We start from the raw sequence: 24,062 nt of genomic DNA, 5'->3' as shown, positions 1-24,062 counted from the left end.
GGGGAGGAAATGAGACAGAGGGAATGGGGAGGAGGGGAGCGTGGGGAGGGGAGTAAGGGAGGAGCGGATGAGGGAGGAGGGGAGTGAGGGAGGAGGTAGTTGTGAGGAGGGGATTGAATGAAGGAGGAAATGGGTAGGAGCCAATGGGCAGGAGGGGAGCGAGGGAGGAGGGAAGGAATAAGGGAAGTGAGGAGGAGGGAGTGGAAAGGAGGGGAGCGAGGGAGGAGGGGAGTCAGGGAGGAGGGAGTGGGGAGCAGAGAATGGGAAGGAGGGGAATGATGCAGGAGGGAAGTGAGGGAGGAGGGGAGTGAGTGAGGAGGGAAATGAGGGAGGAGGGTAACTCTGGGACTGTCTGCTTTTAGGAGATGATGTGACTTTGCCAGGATTATAAAGCAGAAAGTTAATGAGCTGTTGATTCTTCCTTTCTCTTTGCCCTGCTCAGTCTCTCTGTGTCCTTTCTGCAGTGGCTTGTCAGACTGAGAGAGGGAGCTGAACTCCAGTCTCTGTGTGTCCTTTCTGCAGTGGCTTGTCAGACTGAGAGGGGGAACTGAACTCCAGTCTCTCGGAGCTGCTTCTCTCTGGGAGGAGGAGCCTTCGCTTTTTTTTCCACTTCTGCTGTCAGGGTTTTTATTTTTCACGAGGTGAGTGAGGAGGCATTGCTGCATTAACGTTCTTGTGAGTTAAGCCACTTAATATTATTTATAGATAAATATATATATTAGAAACGAACGTTATTTGTTCCACAAGAAGGGGACTCAGTGGGGACGATGTAAAATGCAATTTGGTAATGACTGGCTCGGCTTGGAGCGCGAACCGTGTGTGTGTAATGATTCCGGCCAGCCTGCAATCTCCGGCAGTGCACAAATGCTTCATATATGTTGCATTTCAATCGCAGAAACAAGTAGATATGTTTTCGGATTTGCACTTTGTTTTGCGTCTAGTGTCAAGGGAGGCTTTCCAAAGAGCCTTGCTTGCACTGATTGCACACAAAGCAGTGTTTCTGTAATATATATCTTTCTTTGTTACTCAGTCGGAGAAGAGCACTTTGCACCTTTTCTTTCAGGGCGTGCTAACCTCCCTCTTTTAGGTCACTAATTTACAATGCTTTTTGATGACTACTGATTGATGTTGTGATTTAATATTGAAGTGACACCTAAACCTCAATTTGGCAACGTTTAGTATTTCATATATATATATATGGGTATTACTGTACATGGTTTGAGCTGCTGCAGGATTAGTAAATTAAGGCAAGAAAATGGCATTTGAAGAGTTCCAAAAAGATGCAAGTGTGTGTGGTGTGCAAAATTTTTTAAACATTATATGAAGGTACAACAGTAGTAAACTTTCAATCACTCTCAAGGACACTGCGAGAACTGGCATTACTTCCACTGCATGTGGACAACGTTTCCATCCAAATACATGGTCAAGATAACTTTCTGAATGTAGGTGAAACATTTTGTGCCAAGGTTTGCCTCCACCTGGGATAAAGCTCTGTTGTGGTGCAGGCACAAGTATATTTTTAGAATCGCTGTTGGAGTGGAATCAATTAGAGTGGCAAAATTGGTTTGATCCACGATGCAATGTGTGGTAATTATGATTTTATGTAATGTGTAGTATACCATTAAGAAGGATGTTATAAAGGAAGATCACATGGTCTTATGTAAACCAATAGAGGAGCAGCACGGGCTACCTCTAGTCAGTAGTCTGAGTTAGTGAGAAGTATGGAGACAGGGTTTGAGTTGAAAGCACACAAGTAGCTGTTGAGTACCTTTGTAAATAAACAGAATGTGTTCCACCTAAGAACTGTCTGCAAGTCAACTCTTTCTATTGTACCAACTCGGCCATCCGAAAACTAGCATGCAACCAGGACCCATAAGTCCCAACAAATTGGTGAACAGGCTCCAACACAAGGTTATTAAGAAAATTCTGGGATGGTCAGGGAACATCAGAGACAGGATCTGTGGTCATGCTCTACGAAATAACCCAAGTGTCAATGAGTTTTAGTTTTCTAGCAACTAGTTGAATATGAATAGTAAGCGACTAGTTCTGAGCTCGCTTCCAGGTTAGGAACAGTTTTTCTTTTGGTAGTTTTCTGAATTTTTGTGTACCTTCATCCAAAAATAATCTTCTTTTATTACATTTCCTCTATTTATTTTAATGTTAATTTTCTGCTCCTGTTCTAGTTCAATTTTCAGTCTGTTACTTTGCATTAATATTTTGGCACACAGTTGGAATTATAAATGTTTCTAAGAAGAATTTTTAATGTAGTCGGAAGCTGCATATTTTTCCCCTGTTTCTTAGGATCAGTGAAATAACATTTTCTGCTGGTTTTGATCAAAAAATTATCAAATGATAGAACAAGTGAAAATATAGATTTTCCAATTTGGGACCCTGTTCCTTTCCAGGAAGTATTTACAAATCCAGCTATGACCTTTTAGACTGTACAGTGTGCTTTCAGTACAGGTTTTGATCATGTGGAGCACTGCTTTCAGTTTTGGGCACGGAACCTCTGCAAAGATAGACTGACCAGGGAAGTGGTACAGTGCAGGTTCACCAGACTTTATCACTTCAACATCTGTTGTGTGGAAATTAATGGAATCAATCATCGCGGACAGGATGACTGAGTACATAGAGAGTGATGAGCTGACCGAAAAGGGACAGTATGAATATATGAAGGGTAGATCATGTTACAAAAATCTAGTTGGATCTTTTGAGAAGGTCGCCATCATGGTGGATAGGGAAGTGCCTACGTTTATTGTCTGTATGGACTTTCAAAGGCGTGTTCTGTGCATCGGTAAAACTAGAAGCACAGGGAATTGGGGGTAGCTTTGAGGCAGAAGTTAGTAGTTGGTTGGGAGTTAAGAGACAGAGTAGGGATACAGAAAAATGGACTCTGATTGACCGGATGCAACAAGTAGTCTTCCCCAGTATTCCATACCGGAGCATCAGTTTTTCACTATAGATAGCAATGACTTGGATGAAGGAATGGAGTGTTGCATATCCCCAGTTTGCTGAGTTAGGAGGCACAGTAAGTTATGTAGACGGGAGTAGAAAGTTTTACAAAGGGACATAGATTAAGTTAGTAGGAAAAACTGTGGAAGATGAAGTTCAGCGTGGGGGAAGTGCAAGGTCGTCCACTTTGGATCCAGGAAAGACAAATCTGAATACTTTCTCTGGGAAATGTAGAGGAGGAAAGGGATTTGGGTGTCCAGGTACATAAATCAATAAATGCTACTGACAGGTAGACAAAGTAATCAAAAAAGTTATTGGAATATTGGTCTTTATCTCAAGTGGGTTGGAATACAATGGATTGGAAGTTGCACTTCGGTTCATAGAACTTGGTCAGATTCCACCTGAAGTACTGCATTCAGTTTTGATTATCGTACCTTAGGAAGGATTATATAGGCTTTAGAGTGGTTGCATTGTAGACTCACCAGAATGATACTGGACTGAAGGGGTTAAATTATGAGGACAGGTTCCATTAGCATGGCTTGTATTCCCTTGAGTTTAGAAGGTTGAGGGGTGATCTAATTGGGGTGTTTAAAATAATCAAAGGATTCAATGCGATGAATATGGGGAATTCGAAACAAGGGAGCATAAATTAAAATTAGAGCTAGCTCATGTAGGAGCGAAATCAGGGAGCACTTTTTCACACATAGGGTAGTAGAAACCTGGAGCTCTCTCCACAGAAAAACTGTGGATTTTGGATTAATTGAAATTTTCAAGCGAGTCGATTGGCTTTTATTAGGTAGAGGTAATCAGAGATAAGGAGTAAAGATGACTAACCGAAGTTGAGGTCCAGATTAACCATGAGCTAAACAAAATTCTGAACAGGCTTGAGGAGTTGAATGGCTTATCCCTGTTGCTATCTTTCTATGCCAATGGGATGTGGGCATCACTGGCTAGGCCAGCATTTATTGCCCATCCCTAATTGCCCTTGGTCAGGGGGCAGTTTAGAGTCAACCACATTGCTGTGGTTCTGGAATCACATGTAGGCCAAACCAGGTAAGGATGGCAGATTTTCTTCCCTAAAGGGCATTAGTGAACCAGATGGGTTTTTACAGCAATCAACAATGTTTTCATGGTCGTCGTTAGACTTTTATTTCCAGATTTTTATCAAATTCAAATTCCACCATCTGCCGTGATGGGATTCAAACCCAGGTCCCCAGAGCATTATCCTGGGTTTCCTGGATTATTAGTCTAGTGACAATACCACTATGCCATCGCCTCCCCCCTCAGCAGGAGCAGAAGTAGGCCATTCGGCCCATTGAGTCTGCTCTGCCATTCAATGAGATCATGGGTGATCTGATAACCCTCAACTCCACTTTCCTGCCTTGTCCCTATAACCCTTGATTCCCTTACTGATTCAAAATCTGTCTATCTCAGCCTAGAATATACTTAACGACCCAGCCTCTACATCCCTCTGCGGTAAAGAACTCCACAGATTGTCTACCCTCTGAGAGAAGAAATTCCTCCTCATCTCTGTTTAAATGGGTGCCCCCTTCTCTGAGATTATGTCCTCTGGTCCTAGACTCTTCCCACAAGGGGAAACAACCTCTAAGCATCTACCCTGTCAAGCCCCCTGAGAATCTTATATGTTTCAATAAGGTCACCTATAAATCAAATCCTGAGCCCTATTTTGCCAACATAAAGTTGGTATAGTAATATGTAAAGCTATGCTAGTTTGTTGACCATAATTTTGTGTGAATTTATTTGCTAACCATGGACTGGTTAACAGAACACTTCAATAGATCATAGCAATGGAGAGTTCTGTATTAGACCTTTCTTTCCCTTTCTGATTCACCTTCTATAATCCAGGTACTGTATGTAGTGTACCACATTTCTCAGCACATTAGTTTCAGTGTAGGGTGCGATGATCCTCTGGTACTGGTTAAAACTGCTGCTGCTTTGGTCGTTGTTTTATTTGTATGTTTATACTGGCATCAGGCCTTTGACCAATATAGAATGTGTCAGATCACCAACAAAAAAGGAACACTTATTTTACCAGGTATTTAATGAATATATAGACATACACTGAGGTCTGACGACTTTTGCACCAAATTTAGTAATCATTTCCACCTAGCATATAGCTGAGAAATAAACTTCTAGGTATTTCACTGGACTCTATGTTGCCTGTAACGCTAGTAAATTCTCCCTCATTAGGTCAATCAACAGATTGTTGGTTGTGTGGCTTGCTTTAACATAAAAATACAGATAGTGTTAATGGATTCTTCCACTCACCCATGTTGTTATGTTATTTATCTGTTGTAATTGTGTTTCATTGACCATGAAAACAAAAACATTTGATGTTCAGTATGTTGCAAAGTGCGGGACTGGACCTCTTGCCTGTAAGAAGTTTTTAAACATGCAACAATATAGAGGAAACCTCAGTGGTATTGGAATACAGTGCTTAGGAAAACTTTGTTATTTGTTTCCAATTGTGGGAACAATTCTTGTTTTGTGGTAGCTGTCCACTTGCTAAGTAGTGTTCCGTTGTGCTGAGACCAAGGTTTGCTTCATTTATTCCTTGGTGGGGGAGGCTGCTTGCTTCTGCTTACTGATCCACTTTTTTGTGTGAAACTATTTTGCTGTCCTGGAACTTGGAATCACTAGTGCTGTTCAGCAAAAGGTAATGATCCTCTGTGGCATTTGATATAGTTGGCCACTCCATCCCGCTCCAGTGCCTCTGCTTTGTGATCCATCTATGTGACACCACTCTTGCTTGGTTGTTGAGGTTGTCCCAATGTGTCCCAGCACATTTCTTATAATGGCTTAACTTTTAACCCAACATGGTCACCTTAAGAGTGTCTCAAAGGCTACATTTACTCCTTTTTATTATTAATCTACATGTTTCACCCATTGGTGTGGGTTCAGTATCCATATGTGTGCTGACAGCATCCTTTGTGAGCACCCAGAAGTCCATACCATCATTATGCAGTCAGACTCTTTATCCAACATAAAGTGGCAGATGATCCAAATTTCTCTGACTTCATATTGTCAATACAAAAACCATCCTACTTTGATTCCTGCCAATAACCTTAGCCTCCAATCCCACCTCCCCCTCAAGCTGTTCATTCAGACTGTCCTTGGTGCCCTATATGACTAAGCTTGATTGTCCATTTCTTATCGAAACCCACCTATTCCCAGCTCTGTTGTGTCACTCACCGCAACCCCTCCACTGGTGAAACTCTCATACGTCCCACTATCTTCTTGCTGACTTTCCAAGTTCACTCTACATAAACCCTAACACATCCAAAACTCTCTTAACTTCAATATATTATGCATCTATCTCCCTGTAACTGTTGACCTCCAGTGGTTCCCCATTCACCCATGCATTGAATTCAACATCCTCATCTTTGTTCACAAACTCCCCCAAGTATTTGCCATTCCTTTCCTTTGTACTCTCCTCCAGCCCTATGTCTCTCAGTTTTTTCCAGCCTACTGAGCATTTGTCCCTTGCTTTATTCCATCTTTGGAACCAACTGACCTGACCCTACATTTTGGATCTTTCTTCTTAAACTTTTTGCTTTGCCTCCACTTTCAAAAGCCTCTTCAAAACCTGTCTTTCTGAATGTGCCTTTGGGCCACCTCCTCAAACTCTTCTGTTATTATTGATTTATGCTTCCTTCTTGTCCTCTGTTCTCCTCTCCTCTGTTTACTACCTTAAAAGTGTTGTACAGACGCATATCGTTATCTAGGAACAGGAGGCCATTTAGCTTCTTGAGCTTGTTCTGCTCCCCATTCAGTGAGATCATGGCTGATCTGTGCCCTAATTTCATTTACTTGCCTTTACCCCGTATCCTTTAATACCTTTGGCTAACAAAAATTTATCAACCTCTAATTTAAAATTAACAATTGATCTAGCACTAATCTGTGGAAAGAATTTCTAAACTTCTACCACCCTTTCTTTGTAGAAGTGTTTCCTTATTTCAGTCCTGAAAGGCTTGTCTCTAATTTTCAGACTATGCTGCCTATTCCAGACTTGCCAATCAGTTTTCATGCATCTACCCTATCTATTCCTTTTAACATCTTGAAAATTTTAATCAATTACCCCTTAAGCTTCTAAATTCTAGGAAATATGACCTAGTTTGTGTAATCTCTTCTGTATCCTAACCCTTGGAGATCAGGTATCATTCAGGTAAATCTACGCTGCGCTCCCTCCAAGGCCAATTTTTCCTTCCTAATGTCAGTGCTCAGAACTGATTCTAATTCTCCAGATGTTCTCTAACTAGGGCTTTGTTTAGATGTAGCTTAACTCCTCCCCCCTTGTACTCTAGTCCTCCAGATACAAAGGCCAGTATTCAGTTAGCTTTTTTTATTACTTCCTGTACCTGTCCATGGTACTTTAATGATCTACAGATATGGACCCCCAAGTAGCTCTGGACCGTCCCTGGTTCTGTCTTTTCTTCATTTTGCATTGTGGCTACAAGGGCAGCTCAGAGGCTAGGAATCCTACAGTGAGTAACTCACCTCCTGACTCCCCAAAGCCTGTCCACCATCTACAAGGTACAAGTCAGGAGTGTGATGGAATAGTCCCCATTTGCCTGGATGAGTCCAGCTCCCACAACACTCAAGAAGCTGGACACAGTCCCGGACAAAGCAGCCCGCTTGATTGGCACCACATCCACAAACAGTCACTCCCTATACCACCGATGCACAGTAGCAGCAGTGTGTATCATTTACAAGATACACTGCAGGAATTCATCAAGGCTCCTTAGGCAGCACCATCCAAACCCACAACCACTACCATCTAGAAGGACAAGGGCAGCAGATAGATGGGAACACCACCACCTGGAAATTCCCCTCCAAGCCACTCACCATCCTGACTTGAAAATATATCGCCGTTCCTTCACTGTCACTGGGTCAAAATCCTGTGACTCACTTCCCTAACAGCACTGTGGGTGTACCTACACCACATGGAATGCAGCAGTTCAAGAAGGCAGCTCATCATCACCATCTCGAGGGCAACTAGGGATGGGCAATAAATGCTGACTCAGCCAGCAAAGCCCACATCTCATGAATGAGTAGAAAAAAGGAAGTGGCCCAAAAATACAGTTGAGATTTGGAGCCCAAAAAGAAATCCCCTCAAAAATGTGTAAAGTCCCAGTTCTTTGGGAAATTGTCGTTGACTGTAGAGGACCATTTTCACAATTGGCACGGAAAATATTCAGAGACCTTCTAGCGCAGAGTCCCTGATCAGTAGGAGTGCGGATCCTCAAACTGCGTGTTGAGGTCAGCATGCCTGCTTTGAACCACGATCAATCTGCCCAACATGCATTCCGATTCCTGTCAAATTAGGTTTCCTGCTGCTGGTGGAGTCTCTGTGAAATTTCCCTCAGTAGCTACAGCAGCCAGCAGCTCTTACTGTTCAACTCTTGGCTGGTCTAAAGTCCAGTGGGTTCACCCACCTCCTCACATTCAGCAACTCCTGCAACTCAACAAGGGAGAAGCCGAGGAGGAAAGAATAATCATGCGAGACAGAGAAAAAGAAAACAAGAAACAGAGAGAGAGAGAGAGCATGGATCTCAGGAGTATACAAAGCAAGCAGATTTCTGTTCAACTGGGGCTGCCCCTACCCTGTTCTACAAGCACAGTGTCTCAGGAACAATGTAATCTCTAATGTATTTTCTTCTGTATTCGTTTGCTCACTAATGCAGTGTTACTAGAAATGAAGACTAACAAAAAACATTCTATAATAATAGTACTGTTTTCTTTTGGGTATCTAATACCTTCAGGAATTGAGACTGAGGGGCCTAGAAATTGGTTGGCACTTAAAATTCAGGGGCTAATTTAGCAGCAGCAAAACCATGCCACATCTGTTGCGCAGAAGAACCATGTAAGATTGGGTCTATCATGACAACTGTAGGCAATGGTGGGCTGGCATCCCATAAGAGATGGCAAAGAGGTGGGGCCTAGAGTGAGCCTGGTGGAGTGGGGGGAGGGGAGTGGGTGGCGTTGGAGGGTGATGAGGGATGGAGATTGGGAACGGATAAGTGGTGCAGGCAGCAACTTGCAGTTTCAACGTTGAGCTAGGAGGAGCGCTCCCGCTTTACCTGGCTCCACATTCAGGCAAGTAAAACGTTTTTGGCGGCAGTTTCCAGCGGTCCCATGAAGGACCCCTGCTTTAGATCTCAGAATACTGATGTGTGTGGCACATGCTCTGGTCAGTCCCGATCTGCGTTTTCACAGGGATCTGAAATGGGCATTAGGCTCCCTATGGCAAAGGCAATCGGCCAAACACTAATTTGAGCCAGTTGCCCTAAACAACTCCATTTGCACCTCACTAATTTGTTATGTGGTGGACTCCCACTATGGATTGAGTGTGTGCACACTGCACACTATTTGGACCTTCACTGTCACTTTTTCAGGCCAGGGTATCTGTATGTCCCCACAGAGAAATCTTGAAAATTATTGGCCTGTGAAGATTAATCTGAATTTGTGTGCATGTATCTTTATGTCTCTCTTCTTTTCCTTTTGTTTTCTTCTAATTCCGTCATTTTTATTCATCTCTCTTTTCTCTCTCTCTTTTGTTCACACTTCATTCCTTTTAATCTTTCAAGGGATGTGGGTGTCGCTGGCTAGGCCAGCATTTATTGCCCATCCCTAATTGCCCTTGAGAAGGTTCAAATCCATCCTAATGTTTTCCTACTCCCTCGTTCTCTTTTTCTGTCCTTATCTCATGTTATGTCTTTATTTTCTGTTACTATCTCACACTACTCAGTTTTCACACTCTCCTTGTCTCCAGTTCTGACACTGCTTTTTCCATCTCTTTCTCACATTTCTCTCTCCTAGCTTGTCACGTGTTAATACCAGCCTCCTGTCTTCTTCCTATTCTTCTGTCACATTTCTTTCTTTTGGTTTATCTCTTGCCCTTTTTTCTCTCTGTCACTCTTTATCTTACATCTATTCCCGTTTGTTTTTCAATCTTTTTTCCTGTCTCTTTTTTTCTTCTTCTCCCTACTTCACATCTTTATCTCTACCTTGGCATTTGTTTAAATCTCTTTCCGCTTTTCTCTCTTTCACCTTTTAGCCGGGATTTTCTGGCCTTGTTGCAGGTGGGACCCGCCCCAGCCAGAAGTCCATTGCCTTGTGATGGGACCGGAAGATCCCGGCGGCAGGCGGGTGAGGAAAATCCCACCCAAATTGTCTTTTTCTATCTCTGCATTTCTTTCACTGCCTTTTCTTCGTCTCTCTGCATTTTTCTTCCTCTCTCCTCTATCTCACATCCTTTCTCTCGGCCTCCCTATTTCTCTTTTTTCTTATCTCTATTATTGCTATAATGCAAGCTTTCATTTTCTCTTTCTGTGTTCCTAAATTGAGGGGTTTTTTGTTTCCAAGCTGTGCATGGATTGGACCTTTGGGTTAGACATTTTCACTCTTAGCTGTAACTGATGTGAATGGAAAATCAATTTGTGTTTTAGTAATCAAGCTGCTTTTTTCTTGTGGAAGGATTGTACTCTTGTACTGACCAGGATTACTGGAACATGGTTATGGCTATTCACTGCATCACACTGTCAGCCCCCGGTACAAATGCATTTGTGGCTTTGTGCTTTCAGTGAAGGCAGTGGTCAGTTTGGAAGACATCAATCTTTGTAACAGTGCATTTGGCCTCGTTGTTTGGCATCCAATAACTGTAACAATAACTTGTATTTATGTAATGCCTTTAGTAAATCATCTCAAGATGCTTCACAGAGGAATTATAAAACAAAAAAAATGGCACTGAGCCACAAAAGGAGGTATTAGGGCAGATGACCAAAAGCCTGGTTAAAGAGACACGTTTACATATACGCACATTGGAATTAGGAGCAGGTGTAGATCATTCAGTCCCTCGAGCCTTCACCACCATTCAGTAAGATCATGGCTGATCTAACTGTGGCCTCAACTCCACATTCCACCTCCCCCAGTAACCTTTGACTCCCTTGTTACTCAAGAATCTGCCTTAAAAATATTCAGTGACCCTGCCTCCACCGCTCAGGTAGGTTTCAAAAAATATCCTGAAGGAGGAAAGAGAGGCGGAGAGGTTTAGGGAAAGTTATTCCAGAGCCTAGGGTCCAGAGAGCTGAAAGTATGGTGCCAGTGATGGAGCAATTAAAGTCGGCAGTGCCCAAGAGGCTAGATTAGACGAGCGCAGATATCTCAGAGGGTTGTGGGGCTGGTGGAACTTATAGAGATAGAGAGGGAGGAATTTGAAAACAAAGAGTAATTTGTTTCAGTTTGATGAATAATACAGTTGATTGGGCTGAATTGGATTTTTTTTGAATATGTTGCAGCCATCACTAAGTCGATGGTCAGTGATCTTTTGACCCCAATATTTGCTGTGGGGCTGAAGGCTTCAATATAAATACAATTGGTGCCTCTTTCTGGGCTCTAAATTCAAGTAAGCATCTTTAAGGCTATAGATTTCTCTCAATTTAAAACTGAGCTGCAGGCTTGTCTCAGTCTACTACTTTAAACATTAGTTTTACAGATGTTTTGTGCAAAGCAAATGTTTTCCTCTTCCCTCAGGGTGTGACATAAAATCTAGTGTCTGGTTTAGTTATGTAAAGTTGTAAGGCACCTGGACTGGAGGGCACACACCCAAAATTCTTCAAAGAAATCTGAGGCAGTGATGAGTATCTTCCAGCATTTCCATAGGTACAGGAGCGGAGGATAACTACATTGGAAATATCATCCCAAAGCTTTTTTAAAAAAGGATCCGGCATGAAGCCAGAAATTTAAAGATTTTAAAAAATATTTGGTCATGGGATGCGGGTGTCACTGGCAAGACCAGCATTTATTGCGATCACTAATTGCCCTTGAGAAAGTGGTGGTGAGATGCCTTCTTAAACCGCTGCAGTCCATGTGGTGTAAGTACACCCACAGTGCTGTTAGGAAGGAAGTTGCAGGGTTTTGACCCAGCGACAAATAAGGAACGGCAATATATTTCCAAGTCAGGATGGTGAGTGACTGGGAGGGGGACTTGTAGGCGGTGGTGTTCTCATGCATCTGATGCCCTTGTCCTTCTAGGGGTAGAGGTTGTGAGCTTGGAAGATGCTGTCAAAGGAGCCTTGGCAAGTTTTTGCAGTACATCTTGTAGATGGTACACTAGTCTGTCACTGTGCGCCATTGGTAAAGGGACTGAATGTTTAAGGTGGTAGATGGGATGCAAATCAAACAGCCTGCTTTGTCCTGGATGGTGTCAAGCTTCTTGAGTGTTGTTGGAACCGCACTCATCCAGGCAAGTGGAGAGTATTCCATCACACTCCTGACTTGTGCCTTGTTTATGGAGGATAGGCTTTGTGGAATCAGGAAGTGAGTTACTCGCCGCAGGATTCCCAGCCTCTGACCTGCTCTTGCAGCTACAATATTTGTGTGGTTGGTCCAGTTATGTTTCTGGTCAATGGTAACCCTTAGAGTGCTGATGGTGGGGAATTTAGCCATGGTAATACAACCAAGATTACATGATGATTTGATTGAGGTGTTCAGGATTATGAAGGGATGGGGCAAAATAGAAGATGCAGAAACGTAAGATTTTGGACAAAGCAGGAATGTTTTGATATCGTGTGCTATATGACTGTGGAATGTGCTCTTGGAGTTAGGAATTGAAACAGAGACCGACATACAAACATGCGGGCATATGAGTTAGGAGCAGGAGTAAGCCATTCAGCCTCTCAAGCCTGGTCCACCATTTGATAATATCATGTTTGACCTGATTATGGTCTCAGCTGTACTTTCCTGTCTAACCCCTGTAACCTTTAAGTCACTTGTCAGTCAAGAATCTAACTAACCTACCCTTAAAAATATTCGATGACTCTGCCTCCATTGCTTTCTGGGGAAGAGAATTCCACATACTAACTACCCTCTGAGAGAAAACAATTCTCATCTTGGTCTTAAATGGGAGACTCCTTATTTTTAAACTGTATCCCCTCGTCCTAGTCCCTCCCATAACATCCTGACAGCATCCACCCGATCAAGTCTCCTCAGGGTCCTATATGTTTCAATAAATCATTCTTCTAAGCTCCAATGGATACAGGCTCAACCTATCCAGCCTTCTCTCTAATTTATTTTTTGAGTATGATTTATTTAAGCGCATGGCCTCTTCAGAATTTTTTGCACAGCCATGCACATATGACAACTTAAGGAATCAACTTGCGTATGGCTTATAGGAAATTTTGGACACCATCATAGACTAATCGGAACATGCATGCTTCCCTGTTGCAAATTTTATGTAATTCTGTAAAATCTCATCAGAAAGATGGCACTTCTGACAGTGCTGCACCTCCTCATTACTGCAATGAAATGTTCGTGCTCAAGTTCTGGAGTGACACTTAAACCTACTAGGAGCCACCACTTAGCCAAGGCTGGTATTTATAAGGGTAAATTTATCAATCCTGCACTGGCAGAGGAGACTGTCACTGTGAAGAGCAGGCTGGAGGATCACGATGCTACGGTGTTGTAATCTTGTCACTAACTTGCGCACTAGCAGTGCAGGATTTCTGAAATGGTCAATAATCTCCTTGAGTTTTTTGGAGCTATTTCATACCATTTCACTTATGGATAACGTTGAGTAGGATGTCTCTAGTAACATTATATAACATTTTGCATGGGTCTAGATGTGTATTTGATATTGATAGCATTGAGAGAGATCTAGGGCAATTAGATGGATGGGTTAAAGAATGACAGATTTTGATGCAGTGAAATATATACATGGCCATATGAAATGTGAAACATGGCCATAACAAGTGTGTGCATCAGCGAACATGGGAGATGAAAAGGAATTGGGATGTTAACTGGCTATTCATCTGAAACATTCAGTCAATGTCAGATTGTAATTTGGGAGATTAATCATGCACCAGGATGGATTTAAAGAATACTTGTTTAAAGGCGAAACAAGTTATTCTAATCTTATAGCCCAGGCATTCATTTATTCTTCTGTAATGATGTGTTCCATTTAGGCACATCACCTTTAAAGGACTAATGCATTCTAGAGGTCAGAAGAGATTTAGGTTCCAATTTGTGAACAAAGATTCTTAAAAATGAGACAAAGGACTCAGAGAAGATCACAGTCCAAGTTTTTAAAAGGTTGAGAGGTGATTATGTTACTTTGTTTGGACAGTGCAAAAACAGAGGATGTAAATATAACATTAACATCCCTTAAACAACACTTTAAAGTATGTGTGAATGTACATACTGTATGGATATATGAAAGGAAAGCTGAGAAAAACTATGGTTGGGCAATTCCTGGGAGCTGCTTTCACTCTACTGCTTTAACTCCGTTGGAGAGGTGGTGGAAAGCCCATTTATATGAAAGAAAGATTTGCATTTATATAGCACCTTTTATAAACGCAGGATTTCCCAAAGTGCTTTACAGCCAATGAAGTACTTTTGAAGTGTCGCCCCTGTGGTAATGTAGGAAATGTTGCAGCCAATTTGCACAGAGCAAACTCCCACAAACAGCATTGAGGTAATGACCAAAACGCTTGCTTTAATGATATTGGCTGAGATAACTATTGCCCAGGGCCCCTCCTCTTTATAAAATAGTGCCTTGGGATGCTTTACAGCCACGTGAGTGAGCAGATGGGGTCTCAGTTTAACATCTTAAAGAAAGAAGGCACCTCCGGCAGTTCAGCACTCACTCAGTACTGCTCTGTTGTGTTAGTCAGATTTGATACTCAAGTTTTTGGAGTGGGACATCACCTACAATCTCCTGCTTCTGTGGAGTGCTTCTCACTGAACCATGGTTGACTTGTACATAAACAAGGTGACGTTAGGCTCAAGGAGTGGAAGCAACTCTGAGGAATTTCCCAACTTGTTAGGCCAAACAGCACTCACCCTGCCCATTTGATGATGCACCCTGGGTGTCTTCCCAAATCAGTTTTGGAATAATCTCCAGTTGGTATGACAGGTCCAGTACAGAAGGAAGGATAGTGCCATCATTAAATGAGGAGGAAGAGGGATGGGCCAAGCGGGTAATCCCAATTCAGACACTTGCCCGTCATATCTGTGTCTTGGCTTTTGGCCTTCTACTTGACTCCCGCTGGTCTAGAGGCCAGAGTGTGGTGAATTGCTGAGGAAATTCAGTTGTCTTATGTTCACATTGTACGGTGAAACCAACAACGAAAAATATCATTAGAATTGCTAGAAACAAGAAAAGGACATTGGGCTTAACAAGCCTTTTGCTTTTCACTGCCCTTAATACCAATGACATGCCAACTTCCCTTTCCATTCACTCCCAATTTTCTATAGTTGTTAGAGCTCTTGCCATAAAATTCTGGATTCAAACGCCACTCATGATTTGAACATATAATCTTGGCTGTTATGTCAGCACTAAGGGAATACACATTGTTTGAAGTGCTCGTAAATGATCACATGGTACCATTCGAATTGAAGGGTGATGACCTGGCTAACATTCCTCCCTAAGCCAAAAACAGATTAACTGGCCACTCAGCTCTTTCTTATTTTGGGAGGTTGACGTATGCAAATTAACTGCCATCTTTTCTTACTTAATGACAATAAATATTTGGGAATTGGGGCAGGAGTAGGCCGTTCATCCCCCCTCTAAACTTGCTTTGCCATTCCCTTCGATTGTGCCTGATCTGTACTGCAGTTTCGCTTACTCACCTTCGTTCCATCCTCCATAACCCTGGTCATCGACCTCAATCTTGAAAACTTCAGTTGACCCTCAGCATCCACAGCACTTTTGCTTGAAGAGGTTTTGGATTTGTGCTACATTTTATGTGAAAAAGTACTCCTTGATTTCATGCCTGAATGGCTTAACTCTAACGTTACAATTATGCTCAATCCTCCACCAATGCCAATGGTTTCTCTGCATCCACCCCATTGAATCTATTTATTATTTTAAAGACTCCCAATCTGAGAACGGGATTAGCACTAAACAAATGCCTTTCCTTCCCTCTAGTTGCCATTTCAACTCCAGTTACAATCTCTAATATTTGACTTAATTTGTGATTTTTCCTATTCCTATGTAATTGGCCTTCTCTGGTAACCGGGTATCTTTCAACACTTGCTGGGAATCTCAGGGTGAATTGTGTCTTGCTGTCTTACTTTGAAGATTGCAGTCTTGCAATTTACAACTTTCATGGGTTTTCGGTGAATATTCTCCAGGGCGTAGTGCCAATCCTATAATCCTCGGCACTCACTCCTGTAATGTGACTTTGCATTCCCTGCACTCACTCCTGTAATATGACCTTGCACCCCCTGCACTAACTCTGGTATTATGTCCTTGCATCCCCTGCTCTCACTCCAATAATACAACCATGCATCCCCTTCACTCACTTCTGAAATGCGACATGGCATCCCCTGCACTCACTACTGTAATCCAACCTTGCATCCCCTGCACTCACTACTGTAATCCAACCTTGCATCCCCTGCACTCACTACTGTAATCTGATTTTGCATCCCCTGCACTAACTCCTGTAATGTGACCTTGCATCCCCTGCACTAACTCCTGTAATGTGACCTTGCATCCCCTGCACTCACTACTGTAATCTGACCTTGCATCCCCTGCACTCACTCCTGTAATGTGTCCTTGCATCCCCTGCACTCACTACTGTAATCTGACCTTGCATCCCCTGCACTCACTACTGTAATGTGTCCTTGCATCCCCTGCACTCACTCCTGTAATCTGACCTTGCATCCCCTGCACTCACTACTGTAATGTGTCCTTGCATCCCCTGCACTCACTACTGTAATGTGTCCTTGCATCCCCTGCACTCACTACTGTAATCTGACCTTGCATCCCCTGCACTCACTCCTGTAATGTGTCCTTGCATCCCCTGCACTCACTACTGTAATCTGACCTTGCATCCCCTGCACTCACTACTGTAATCTGACCTTGCATCCCCTGCACTCACTCCTGTAATCTGACCTTGCATCCCCTGCACTCACTCCTGTAATGTGTCCTTGCATCCCCTGCACTCACTACTGTAATCTGATTTTGCATCCCCTGCACTCACTCCTGTAATCTGACCTTGCATCCCCTGCACTCACTCCTGTAATCTGACCTTGCATCCCCTGCACTCACTACTGTAATCTGATTTTGCATCCCCTGCACTCACTCCTGTAATCTGACCTTGCATCCCCTGCATTTACTACTGTACCTGCACTCACTCCTGTAATCCAACCTTGCATCCCCTGTACTCACTCTCGTAATATGACCTTGTAATGCAACCTTGCATCCCCTGCACTCCTGTGATCGAACCTTGCATCCCCTGCACTCACTACTGTAATTTGTCTTTGCATCTCCTGCACTCACTCCAGTAATGTGACCTTACATCAACCAGCTGCTAAATACTAAATTATTTCCCATGGCCTGAAAGATTATGCCACTTGTTAAAGTACAGTCGATGATTGTTCAATTTAGGATTTTTTTTTTTTCGTGGGATGTGGGCGTCACTGTCTAGACGAGCATTTATTGCCCATCCCTAGTTGCCCTTGAGAAGATGGTGGTGAGCTCCCTTCTTGAACCGCTGCAGTCCATGTGGTGTAGAAACGCCCACAGTGCTGTTAGGAAGGGAGTTCCAGGATTTTGACCCAGCGAAAGTGAAGGAAAGCCGATATTGTTCCAAGTCAGGATGGTGAGTGTCTTGGAGGGAGCTTCTAGGTAGTGGTGTTCCTATGCATCTGCTAGGTGGTAGAGGTCGCAGGTTTGGAAAGTGCTGTTGATGGAGCCTTGGTGATTTGCTGCAGTGCACCTCATAGATGGTACACACTGCTGCCACTGTGCGTCAGTGGTGGAGGGAGTGAATGTTTGTGGATGGGTTGCCAATCAAGCGGGCTGCTTTGTCCTGGATGGTGTCAAGCTTCTTGAGTGTTGTTGGAGCTGCGCTCATCCAGGCAAGTGGGGAGTATTCCATCACACTCCATTCTTGCGCCTTGTAGATGGTGGACAGGCTTTGGGGAATCAGGAGGTGAGTTAATCGTCTCAGGATTCCTAACCTCTGACCTGCTCCTGTAGCCACAGTATTTATATGGCTAGTCCAGTTCAGTTTCTGGTCAATGGCAACCCCCAGGATGTTGATAGTGGGGGATTCACTGATGGTAATACCATTGAATATCAAGGGGAGATGGTTGGATTCTCTCTTTTTGGAGATTGCCTAACACCATTGTGGCACGAATGGATGGTGTTGGGCTTCTTGGGTGTTGTTGGAGCTGCACCCATCCGGGTGGGTGGGGAGTGCTCCATCACGCTCCTGACTTGTGCCATGTAGATGGTGGACTTTTAGTTCTGGAGATCAAGATTTAGAATCAGTTTGGGTAGAGATAAGAAACAGTAAAGGTAAGAATACACTTGTGTGGTGAGTGGGAGTAGTTTATAGGCCACTGACCTGCTCTTGTGGCCAACGCATTTGTGTGGCTCGCCAATGGTAACCCCCAGGATGTTGATGGTGGGGAGTTCAGTGATGGTGGTGCCGTTGGCTGTCAGGGGGCGATGGTTGGATTCTCCCTTGTTGGGGGTGGTCGTTGCTTGGTACTTGTGTGGTGTGAATATTGCCTGCCACTTGCCGGTCCAGGCCTGGGTATTGTCCAGGTCTTCTGCATATGGACATGGACCGCTTCAGTATCTGAGGAGTTGTGAGTGGTGCAGCGGGAAAGCATTTTGGTAGTCATGATCATCATTCAGTTAGTTTTAACATCATCATGGAAAAGGACAAAGATAAGTTAAAGTTCTAAATTGGCTTAAGGCCACTTTTACTAAGCTGAGGAGTGACTTAGCAAAAGTGGACTAGAAACAGCTACTTGAAGATAAATCAGTGTCCGAGTAGTGGGAGGTATTTAAAGGGGAGATTCAGGGGGTTCAGAGTAAACATGTCCTCACAAAGAAAGAGTGGCCAACCAGATCTAGAGCCCCCTGGGTGTCAAGGAGCTTATAGGGTAAGATAAGGCAGTGAAGGAAAGCTTGTGTCAAACACCGAGAACTCAATGGTATAGAAAGCATAGTGGTGAAATCACAAAGGAAATTGAGAATGCAAAGAGAGGGCATTTGGGGAAGTCAAACAAGGTGAAGGATTATGCAATAAGTGGGAGGATACAGAGTGGTGTAGAGTAAGTGAGAAACCTTGGAGTGAACGTCCATAGATCCCTGAAGGTAGTAGGAGAGGTCGATAAAGTGGTTAAGAAGGCGGTTAAGAATCCTTTCATTTATGAGCCAAGGCATAGAATATAACAGCAGGGGGGTTATGGTGGAACTATATAAAACATTAGTTAGGCCACAACTGTGCAGTTCTGGTCACCTCATTACATGAAGGATGTAATTGCATTAGAGAGGGTATAGAGGAGGTTTATGAGGATGTTGCCAGGACTGGAAAATTGCAGCTATGAGGAAAGATTTGATAGGCTAGGGTTAGACTCATAGCACAGGAGGCCATTCGGCCCATCATGTCTGCACCGGTTGACAAAGATCTGACTACACTGGTCCCATTTTCCAGCACTTGGCCCATAACCCCAGGGACTGTGGCAACGCAAGTGAAAATCTAAATACTTCTTAAATGTTACGAGGATTTCTGACTCAACCACCCTATTGGGCAGTGAGTTCCAGAGTCCTACCACCCTCTGGGTGAAAAGATTTCTCCTCAACTCCTTGTTCTCCTCCTTGGAACAGAGGAGGCTGAGGGGAGATTTGACTGAGATGTACAGAGTTGTGAGGGGCCTGGATAGAGAGGGTGGGAAGGGCCTATTTACTTTAGCAGGGAGGTCGGTGACTAGGGGGCATAGATTTAAAGTGATTGGTAGAAAGATTAGAGAGGAGATGAGGAGAACATGTTCACCCGGTGGGGGTCTGGTACTCACTGCCTGAAAGTGGCAGAGACACTCAACCCATTTATAAGGTGGCTGGATGTGCATCTGAAATGCCTGCAGGGCTGTGGACCAAGTGCTGGAAAGTGCGATTAGGCTGGGTGGCTTGATTTATAGCCGGCACCAGCAAGCAGTCCAGAGTGGCCTCCTTTTGTGCTGGAGATGTTTCTACATTTTCTAAATGTTCTAAATATCTGAGAAGGAGGAATGTGAGGAGTGGGTGGGGAAGTGGCAGCACATGAACTGGTCCTTAGAGCCAGCACAGAAACAATGGGTTGAATGGCTACTTTCTGTGCTGCAATGATTCTATAATTGCTCTGATTCTGAGTGCGCTCCCCATCATGCGTGTTGTAATTCAGTGTGTGATCTAGTTCACACTACTTTAGAGGATTGTCAAAGGATACAACGGGATATAGATCGGTTGGAGACTTGGGCGGAGAAATGGCAGATGGAGTTTATTCCGGATAAATGTGAGGTAATGCATTTTGGAAGGTCTAATACAGGTAGGAATTATACAATAAATGGCAGAACCCTTAAGTGCATCAACGGGCAGAGGGATCTGGATGTACAGGTCCACAGGTCATTGAAAGTGGCAACGCAGGTGGATAAGGTAGTCAGGAAGGCATATGGCATGCTTGCCTTCATTGGCAGGGGTATTGAGTATAAAAGCTGGGAAGTCATGCTGCAGCTGTATAGAACCTTGGTTAGGCCACACTTGGAATATTGCATGCAAGTCTGGTCACCACATTACCAGAAGTGTATGGAGGCGTTGGAGAGGGTGCAGAGGAGGTTTACCAGGATGCTGCCTGGTCTGGAGGTTATTAGCAATGAGGAGAGGTTGGAGAAACTTGGATTGTTCTCACTAGAGCGACGGAGATTGAGTGGCGACTTGATAGAAGTTTACAAAATTATGAGTGGCATGGACAGAGTAGATAGTCAGAAGCTTTTTCCCAGGGTGGAAGAGTCAGTTACTAGGGGACATAGATTTAAGGTGAGAGGAGAAAACTTTAGAGGAGATGTGCGGGGCAAGTTTTTTATGCAGAGGGTAGTGAGTGTCTGGAATTCGCTGCCAGAGGAGGTGGTGGAAGCAGGTAGTGGTGTTTAAGTGGCAGCTTGACAAATACATGAATAGGATGGGAATAGAGGGATACAGACCCTGGAAGTGCAAAATGTTTTAGTTTGACAGGCAATATGATCGGCGCAGGCTTGGAGGGCCGAAGGGCCTGTTCCTGTGCTGTACTTTTCTTTGTTCTTTGTTCTTTTGAATGTTACATGCCACTTACCATTCCAAGGCTGAATATTGTCCAGGTCTTGCTGCAGTTGGATACAGACTGCTTCAGTATCTGAGGAGTCGCTAATGGTGCTGATCATTGTGCAATCATCCGCAAACATCCCACTTCTGACCTTATGATGGAAGAAAAGTCATTGATAAAGCAGCTGAAGATGGGTGGGCCGAGGACACTACCCTGAGGAACTCCTGCAGTGATGTCCTGGGACTGAGATGATTGACCTGCAACAATCACATCTATCTTCCCTTGTGCCAGTGGAGAGTTTTCCCTCTGATTCCCATTGATTCCAGTTTTGCTAGGGCTCCTTGATGCCACACTCTGTCAAATGCTGCCTTGATGTCAATGGCAGTCACTCTCAGCTCACCTCTTGAGTTTAATTCTTTTGTCCGTGTTTGTACCAAGTCTGTAATGAGGTCAGGAGATGAGTGACCCTGGCGGAACCCAATCTGAGCGTCAATGATTTACTTGATAGCACTGTTGATGACCCCTTCCATCTCTTCACTGATGATCGAGAGTAGACTGGGGTGGTAATTAGCCGGATTGGATTTGTCGTATTTTTTGTACAAGGACATACCTTTTTCCACGTTGCCAGGTGGATTCCAGTGTTGTAGCTGGACTAGAACAACTTGGCTAGGGGAACGGCAAGTTCTGGAGCACAAGTCTTCAGTACTATTGCTGGAATACTGTCAGGGCCCATAGCCTTTGCAGTATCCAGTGCCTTCAGCTGTTTCTTGATATCACATGGAGTGAATCGAATTGGCTGAAGACTGGCATCTGTGATGCTGGGGACCTTGGGAGGTGGCCAAGACGGATCATCCACATCGGCACTTCTGGCTGAAGATGTTTGCAAATGCTTCAGCCTTATCTTTTGCACTGATGTGCTGGGCTCCCCCATCATTGAGGATGGGAATATTTGTGGAGCCTCCTCCTCCAGTGAATTTTTAAATTGTCCACCACTATTCACGACTGGAAGTGGCAAGACTGCAGAGCTTAGATCTGATCCGTTGGTTGTGGGATCGTTTAGGTCTGTCTATCACTTGCTGCTTATGCTGTTTGGCATGCAAGTGGTCCTGTGTTGTAGCGTCATCAGGTTGACACCTCATTTTTAGGTCTGCCTGGTGCTGCTCCTGGAATGCCCGCCTGCACTCTTCATTGAACTAGGGTTGACAGCTGTGCTGTTATGTAAGAAGCAGCTGTGGATTTGCTATTCTGAGAAAGCTTTTACTTTATAGGGGTATTATTTAACAAAGCTGTTTTAGCTTCATTCTTCACCTTCTTCAACAATGCTGGTGTCAGCTGTGGCTCATGGTAGCACTCTTGCCTATGAGTCAGAAGGTTGTGGGTTTAAATCCCACTCCAGGACTTGAGCACAAAAATCAAGGCTGACACTCTGGTGCAGTACTGAGGGGGTGCTGTACTGTCTTTCAAATGAGATGTTGAACTGAGCTGCCAGCCCTTTTCAGGTGGATGAAAAAGACCCCATGGCACTGTCCTGGCCAATAGTTATCCTCAACCAACATCAGCTGTCATTATCACATTGCTGTTTGTGGGAGTTTGCTCTGTGCAAATTGGTTGCATGTTTCCCACATGGCAACGGTGACGACACTACAAAAGTACTTAATTGGTTGTAAAGCACTTTGGGACATCCAGTGGTAATGCAAGTCTTTCTTTATGTTGTTACAAATATGAAGTTTATAAGATTGTTTATTTAGGTAAAATAGAGGAATGAAGGAGGTCATGCAACCTGCTTTTAATTCTGCTCGACAACAAGCCTGGGTGTCTTGGTTGTTAAAGGTTAAGAAGGGGTCAGGTTAACTTACTGGGATAAGGTGCAAGATATTCATACCTGTGGACAATGGAGAGTGCAGCTGTGCTGACTGTGGGTAGACTGATAGCCTTCATGTCTCACTGGGAGGAATTATGACTGTCAGGCTTTATAAATAGCTATACTTTAAACTGTCTGTTTAACTGCAAGATAGAATGCAATTGGACGGTCTAGAGATAGCTATTTAGCATTTCTACCTGGATACAAGGCCCATGTGATTCACATTACAATGGAGATGAGCTTTGGAAAGGTAAAATTCCAGAGAAAGCCATTGTAGTATCAGGTTACAAGATTTCTAAGATATCCCTGAAACTCACGGACACAACTCAGTCTGCAGCCATCTGAGAAACAGAGCAGTAGATGGAGGCAGCCAGTCCTGCACCTAAAGCAGAGAAAATGCTGACTGTATTGTTCACCAGGCAGAAGGTGGGTGGGAGCTTGCGCTCAGATTGAAGAGACCGAGTTTGTGAGGATTTAAAGGAGGTTGGAAGATTTGACTAGCTTGGAATAGAGGAAAGGAATCTCCAGTGAAGATCAGTTCTAGGATTCCCAGCTGGGAAAAGATAAAGGAAGCAGGTCGCCTGGAGGGGAGAATGGCTTTGAATTGTTTCTGGGAGAATAAAGTGACCACTTAAGGGACAGTTTAAAGTATAACCATGGCGTGGGATTATTGGTCGTGTTAAATGTCACATGGGGGATCTTTTCTGTAGTTTAAAATATAAATTGCCTACTAACGAATGGTTAGTCATGTCGCTTTTAATTGGTTTTTTTACATTAAAAGTCTTAAAACTTGAAATCTTGTCATGTGATCCTTTCAGTGGAAATTCAAATATCATTTTTTAAAAATGTTATTGGTTTCTGTGTGGATTTTTAACAATGTCGAGTGAATGTTAAAAGCAACAGCAAATTAAACACCATAAGCTGTGCATTTGTTCGAAAATGGCTACTAACATCGGTTTTCCAATAATTCCAGAGCAAAATCTGAAGCCTGATTCACAGTCACCTGCATTGGGTGCTATATTTGTCACTCATTTAAGCCAAAATTGTAAAGCTGCTTCTTCCTGTTAACTTTGTTAACTTCCTGTTACACTTTGAGTAAGGCAGTGAGTGCAGGCACTGCCGTATCTGTTCACGCAGTGGTGCTATCTTGTGAT

The 24,062-nt window shown here is 43.6% G+C and overlaps 1 protein-coding gene across 2 annotated transcripts in view; it reads left to right on the top strand.

The window, feature by feature from the left end:
* The first annotated feature begins 513 nt into the window (after positions 1-513).
* The window catches only part of elovl5 (ELOVL fatty acid elongase 5), a 108,839-nt gene continuing 85,290 nt past the window's right edge, over positions 514-24,062 (top strand). Inside the window, exon 1 of one of the 2 annotated variants that reach the window (XM_078541920.1) lies at positions 514-641. The gene's annotated coding sequence lies outside the window, so the exon portion shown is untranslated. Of the gene's footprint in view, positions 676-24,062 lie in introns of both variants that reach the window. The other variant, XM_078541918.1, reaches the window with a different exon arrangement.

The sequence above is a fragment of the Cetorhinus maximus genome, chromosome 5 (genome assembly GCF_964194155.1).
Source record: "Cetorhinus maximus chromosome 5, sCetMax3.hap1.1, whole genome shotgun sequence".
Lineage (NCBI taxonomy): Eukaryota > Metazoa > Chordata > Chondrichthyes > Lamniformes > Cetorhinidae > Cetorhinus > Cetorhinus maximus.
Note: the sequence above shows the minus strand (reverse complement) of the source record. Positions and strands in the feature narration are given on the sequence as shown.